The following is a 7,346-nucleotide window of genomic DNA, read 5'->3' as shown; positions in this document are numbered from 1 at the left end:
ACAAGTATGCCAGGCACTCCGCAATACAAGGAGAAGAATAAATAGCACGTCCACGTGAGGCCCCCACACTCATCACTGTCCTGATGCCACTTTTCCTCACCTTTTGAGGCTTTTTTGGGAGGTTACCATTCCAGCTACAGCACATCAACATAGGTAAATCAGGTCTGACACACGTCCGTGTGGAGTTGCAGCAGCTGTTTATCCATTACTTTTAGCTGTTAAAATGCTCATTGTACTTGTTAAGTACTTGTACTTTACTTGAGTATTTCAATTTTCTGCAGCTTTTTACTTCCACTGCATCTCAGAGGCACATATTGTACTTTTTACACTGCATTTGTCTGACAGCTTTATTTACTAGTTTCTTTCCATCCTGTCAAGTGAAAACCACTGATCTCCAAATGTGTTGACTTTGTGATGTTTGTATATATGAAGGATGAAGTGTTCCTTTATTGGTTGAGAAAGTCCTCCTACTTCTTAAACTAAATAAACTATTTAAAACCCTCTTGGATTAAATGCGTCGTCACAAAGATGAAAACAGGCTGTTTTTCTGAGCTCATGACAAGTTGACGAGACACGTGGTTCTCACAGGACAGCGACACTACGCGCATATAATGATCTTACAGAATATAATGATTGCTGTAGATTAAACTACCCAACAATGTAACACTAAGTAGTTAAAACTAGCTCATCCATAAACATCTACTGCTATACCTACCATTTTACTGCACAATGAGTACTTTTACTTATACTTTAATTGCATTTTCCTGATAATATTTACATATTTTTTTACTTAAATAAGGTTTTAAATGAAGGACTATTACTTGTAGTGGAGCATTTTACAGTTACTGCTACTTGAGTGAATTACCAGAATACTTATTCCACCGCTGGTTTCAGTGAACTAGCAATCACACCCTCCTCATCGTGTGCTGTTCAGCTTTAGCCGACTCAATGTGTGAATATATTATTGTTCATCATCATCAAATCATAATCTTATCAGATTGGTTGAGTAGTACCCACGCTTGTGAGTGACTCTGTTCATGATTTGGGAGTAACATCATAAAAAGAGCACTGATTGGGTGAATAGTTGGAAAAATCTGACTGTGTGAGCGGCAAAATATTTTGGTATGAAGTGATGGATGAAAGCCTATAGAGATAAAAAGGTATGTGAGAAGTGTCAAAAACAGGATGTGTTCAGGGAAAACAGACATTTTTGTGTACTTTTTCTAAAATATCATATGAAATTGACAGATTTGTACAAATCTTGAGAGCGTGTCGAATGCAGACATGTTGATGCGAGAGACGAAACGCGGTTATACCAACGGTCGCTCTGATTGCACCACCTGTGTTCATTACAGTCACGTTGCAGAGTAATAAATCAGAATTCAGCTTCTCAAACAGAGATTATCAGTAACCTTGTTTCTGCCTCCCGAGTCTCATTGTACTTGAGAATTTCCCATGTGTGCACTCTAAGGCATCAATGGTAAATTAATTTTAAGAATTGGTCATTGAGCCTATTTTGGAGCAAATAACTCTAAAGGACATACAAAGAATGGCTTTGAAATGCTTCGGAACAGTCATTACCCACTGAAACAAATGTCCACTGAATCCTGCAGCAAGTGTAAGAATTTCTTATATCATCTTCTCCACTAACAGGGATTTGACATAAAACGCTTGAAGCAGGAAAAACTGTGAAAGAGGAGTCTTCCATTTAAAATCTGCGGGACTTGTACAACCTGGATCAAGGGCTCCGCGAAAAAACATGTATTACAACACAATCATACTTTTTTCAACAGTAGGTGAATATTGCAAATTGGAATGCGCTTTCAGGGGAACATTAGACTAATTTGACAAACTCAGAGTCTCTTTCAACCCGTTTGCGTGCATTGATGATCTCTGTGCCGCTTTATCCGGGCCGACCTTGTTTTCATCCCGTAATCTTGATAATCAATCGGTTTCCTCTGTGTCATGTTTGTTGTGCAGCTGTGTAAGTGAATAAACAGGAACATTGATGGACATTGAACATATGAAGTCTCTCATTCATGGCCACCAACTGAGAGGACAACCAGGACAGCTATTCTTGGTCATGAGCCTGAGGGGGCCCTCTGCCTATTACTTTACCGGACAATGTTCAGCGATGGGGCGACTGGGTTTTATAAGCACAAAGCAGCAAGTATCCTGATTTTCCAAAGGATGTATTTACAGTGGCGGCTCTAGAGGTCCTGCACTGCAGTGTCAACAGGCAACAAATAACACATCACAGACCTATTATGCACAGTAGTGTGAAAGTATATCCATTTGTTTTCAAAGGGTGTTATTTGTCATATTCACCTATAGCCTATAATTCATCTTAAATTGCAAGCTAGACTCATTAGTAATTGTATACAACTCTGGTCCTTAACCGTTTTGGCTTGTAACCCCTTAAAATGAAGCACAGTCTGCTTGTGACCCCTCGTCACAGGTTAAAGCTGTATTGTTGAGCTGCGAGCATTGTAACAAAAGAGTGGTTTTTGTCCAAGTTTGGTTAAATTGAAGGTTTAGAGACCCAACATAGTCAAGGTATAACATTTTTTTTGTACACTTTTTCACCTTTTTTTTGTCCTAAAATTAGCAGCTGACCAGCAGAAAGCACGTTGAGATTCAACAAACAAACGAACATTAATGGTCTTGCCTCCAAAAGATGCCTTTCTTTTAAGATTTTCTGTGAAGGCTGGGAAACCGTCTCTTATAATTCTGCCCTAATTTGGACAGGCAGGCTGATATTGGAGCCCCAGTGTGATGTGTCAGCTGTACAGTGACAAAATTAGATTTATTTACCAGCCATTTATTAATCATTTTGACTGGCCTACTAATTTCCGGGCAGGACTCCGGTGATGTTTGTGAGGGATGAGTGCATTTAAATCAAAGCAGGATGTAATCAGCCATGCTGGGTATGGAGCTGTCCCTGGGGGATTTAATACTCCATTATTTAAACCAGGTCGTATCAATGTGAAAATAAAACACATACTGGCAAGACTTACACAGAACTTTCTAACAGCAAGCTAAAAAGGCCAAATTTGTATCAGGCTTGTTTTATTGAGCTGCTTTCTCGTTTCACTTTGGAGTTTTCTGTGTAAATATAATTGTAATTCAACAATTTTATTATGAAAATGAGTAACCTTTCAGACTTTTAATTGTCCTTTAACCAGAAAACCAGGCACATTTCAGCCCAAATAAAGGCTGCATGCACAAATCCACTCTAAAACTAGCCTGTAAGCCCTGACCCATGGCAGATCATCCTCATGTACAGTCTAACTTTCCAGAATAACGTGAGCGTCCATGTGCTGGAAAGTGGGCAAAGTCGTGCAGCTGCAAGACTACAGACGAGCTCCCCAGATGATCAGGAAGGATTTTGGACAGGGAGAGTGATGTTCTTATCTCACACACTTACTTTACAGGCATCAGTAGTGTTTGCAGTGGGCCTCTCTCTGGTGTGTTCGTCGAGCGAGATTGGACAGAAAATTGCATGCACAGCAACCTTCTCTGGATAGAAGAAATAGATAAATAGGTAAACTGTCAAACAGTTCGAACCAGCGAAAGTTGCAGGTTGTAATCTTTTAAACTCATCCATATTTGAAGGCACAGTGTAGAAGCTTTCTATATAAAGCGTGGGTCACACTGCCATCTATTGAAAGGTAACATCAACCCACGGTGCATAGGCTGCACTGGACCTTTTGAAAAATTTGAAAGGAAGTGCTCTGTTTTCACATCACAAAAGATTTCTAACAATTTTTAAAATTAATTTCCCTTTTCTTATAAATTCTGCAGCACCTACAGATACAATTATATAAAAGTGCCTCCCATTGATTTGGATAATTGGACAGTTTATCTGTTTTTGTGTTCTTAATGTCTTCCTGTTCCGAGAAATGTTTATTTTCTTTCCTGGTGGGTGAGTGTTGAGGTGGGGTACATGCAGCCGCCTATGATAAACGCAATAATGACTCACATTTACAGTGCGTACAATTTCCCATAGAAAGGAAATGTATTTCCTTAAATAAACCGCTTTTGAACTGAAAACAGCAAATGAACCAAAGTGATGTTGCTGGAGACATGTGACTACTTTTAAAGGTAATACTCACATAATGCTTTTGCAAGTTGATTGACAGCTGAGTTGAAATCTGTGTAGAGTTTGTATTAAAGTCAGCCTTATGTGAAAGGAAGGTCATTATTATGACAATCAAATAGCATGCATGCTATTTTTTTTTCTAAGAATCACATTATAATGCTTAGCGTTGGATAGATTGGTACTGTATAGGATGCTACTGTCAGTTTTGAAGCAAAATGATGATGATTGTGTTGATTGTACGTTATGTAGGAAAGACTGAACAACTGGTTCTTCAGTTGAAGCTACAGCCTCCCCCTTTGGTGAACCTTGTAGTGATGAAATGTGTTACATACACGAAGTGAGCCCTTCAGATCCCTAGCAGAGAAAACACAAGCAAGACATCAGCTGACATTAAAATCAAACTGTCTTTCCAGCCGATCGAAGGAAACGCTTCAAACTTCACGACACAAACATTTAAAGCCTTCCTCCCCTCTGCCTACGAGCCACAGTGCAGCACTGTAAATAAACAATTTTTTTTGGCCACCCGAGAAAATAATAGCTGCAGTCGCTGCTAAAACCTCCACAGTGATTAAAACACACACGCTGAAAAGATGCGGCGATGAAAAGCAAAGATAGACGTCCGGCTGGATTCTGTGTAGGAGGATAAACTCCGAGGGACTCATCAAACACTCTCACTTCAAAACCAAACAGCCACCAAAGAGAAGAGGAAGAGAAACACAAATTGCCTGGATTTCCACATGACTTGTTTGCATGAGTAACACATTCATATTTGTATTTAGTGCTAAAATTACTCAATCACATGGCAAAATTTTATCATATTTGTTAGAGCAGTTCAAAATTGCACATTCTTGGTTGAATTACAGGTCGTAATTAGTCTAGATTGATCGCTCTTTTCAGCCAAGAAATGTAGTTTTCTGGATGAGGAGTGACACACACTTCAATTTTGTTCTCGTGGGCTGGCCAGGAACCGACCAGCCAGTAATTGGGACTCCTGATCCCAAGCCTAGAAACTGCAGTACTTGTAGTGGATGTAGTTAACAAACACTGCCAGAGGAAAGGTCAGAGGGTCACCAAAATCAATAGTTCTCTTCCTGCTGAAGCTTGAATGCGCGCTGGAGATTTCACAGCAGTAGTTTTGACATTTGTGTGTCAGAGATTGAGAAACAAACAGATGTAGATGAGCACATAATCTCTGCACCCCTGAGATTTGAATCTATTAATTACTTCACTTGGTTTCCTGAATATGGAAGTGAACAAAGTTCAAGATGCCCTTTAGTCTGGGTGAAAAAACACTGTTTGTTTCAGGGCAGCAAATCGTTGTGATTCTTTTTATGACTATCACAGTCCTGAGAGGGTGAGTAATCCCTCTAGCCTTCGGTGCAATAGTACTATCAACCTTTCTGCTAATTGCTTCAGCGCCATGACAGTGACTTTCTCCTGCCACGCTACTCTGTAGTTTCATGAACAAGACACTTATATAGCAGCAGCTATCAGAGTAGGCAGGAGTGTCACAAACGATACCACGATTGATTGCTGTAAGCGTGGCACAAACTTAGAGAGACAAGCCATCAGGCACATGTGGCCAGGGTTTGCGCAGCAAAGATTTCTGCAGTTCGGTTAAAAACACACTACAAACAACAACGCACAGGGTCAGGTTCACTGGTGAGACTGGATCTATTCAGGCCAAACAAATCTAGTTTAGCTTTGATCATATTTTCATGAATGACAGAGCCATCTATGTCGAGTAGCACTTGAATCAGAAGCAGAATCGGCTGGTTTCTATAAACAGCAGCGCCCAAGGCTCGGGGTTGTGTTTGCCTGAAATCTCGTTCAGCATTCAAAGACACTGTGTTACCCGCTGAGTTGACAGAAGCAGACGCACCACGAGCATCACCGTCTGTTTGAAGGTTATGTTTAGAGCTTTTTTTGACAGGGTTGGTGAAAAGACAGTAAACGTCTGTGACCGTATAGACATTAGGTTGTTTGGGTGGTTTGTCCAATCGCAAAGCATAGAAGAGTGTGTGAGGCTTAGCTCCGTGGTATTCAGGTGACACACGCCTGACCAAAAACTGGTTGTGTTTGTAAATGGCCTCCATTGTTAAGTCGTGCCCATCTCTGACAAGGTCGAACTTCAGCCGGCCTCAAACAAACATAAATAATTCAGTTCATCTCTCAGAGCCGGTCACAATCTGCACTTGATCGTTTTTCTCATCAGACCTTCATGATATTTTCGTGAAAACCGTATACCGCAACCGTATATTTGATTTTCAGGTTTCAGGCTGTTCCAGGCACAGTGTAATCGCTGCCACTGGGCACTTCTCAAGGCACTTTTAAAGAGGTGTAATCTTCCATTTCATCCTGAAGTGAAGAGGTATAGGTCAGTAACTCATTCACTTTCTCGGTTTAAAGAGTATCAATAGCGTACTCAAATGTGGTTTCGACCTCAGAACAGCAATGAGACAGCCCTAATCAATGCAACAAATTACCTGCTGTTAGCCACTGACCAGAGCTCTGTATCTTTTCCTCTTCTGGTTTGAGTGCAGTCCTTGATGATATGCGCAGAGGGAAATGCACAGAGAATTTTTAACATCGATGCACTACATCACTGCCTAATGATATAGTACTTCATCGTGTCATTACCTCAGTGTATTTTCTGTCTTATCCCAGTGGTATTTTTAGCACTGCTTCCATCCATTCGCTGCTACTTATCCAGGGCCGAGTCACAATGGCAGCCAGCTAAACAAGGTAGTCTAGATATTCCTCTCCATAGCAACGAAAAGCTTTCCAGTTCAGCTCCCTCTTCCCCACAAACGTCCAGTATGACACCTGCAGGGCTGCTGACCAATCCGTCTGTCGAGCTCACACTTCATTTCACCCTCATTCGACGAAGCGATTCAGCATTTTCCAGCGCAGGACCATGGCCTCAGACATGGAGGTGCTGACTCTCATCCTAATCACTTCACATTTGACTGCAAACCACCCATGTGCCTGCTGAGGGTCACAGCCTGGTGAAGCCGGCAGAACCACATCATCTGCAAAGAGCGGCATGAAAGAGCCATGAAAATCACAAACAGAATCATGACGAGGGACGACCATGGCGAACACCGGTCTCATAAGCCTTTTCCAAGTCCACAAAACACACGCAGACTGAATGAGTAAGGAGCTGGTCCACTGTTTCATGACTGCCATTGTATTCTGTAAAATCGATGTTGCTACCTTGCCCCACGTAATCATTCCTGGTGTG

This window comes from Chelmon rostratus, chromosome 19 (assembly GCF_017976325.1).
Source record: "Chelmon rostratus isolate fCheRos1 chromosome 19, fCheRos1.pri, whole genome shotgun sequence".
In the NCBI taxonomy this organism is placed as follows: domain Eukaryota; kingdom Metazoa; phylum Chordata; class Actinopteri; order Chaetodontiformes; family Chaetodontidae; genus Chelmon; species Chelmon rostratus.
The sequence above is the reverse complement of the archived record's forward strand: the minus strand, read 5'-3'. Positions refer to the sequence as shown.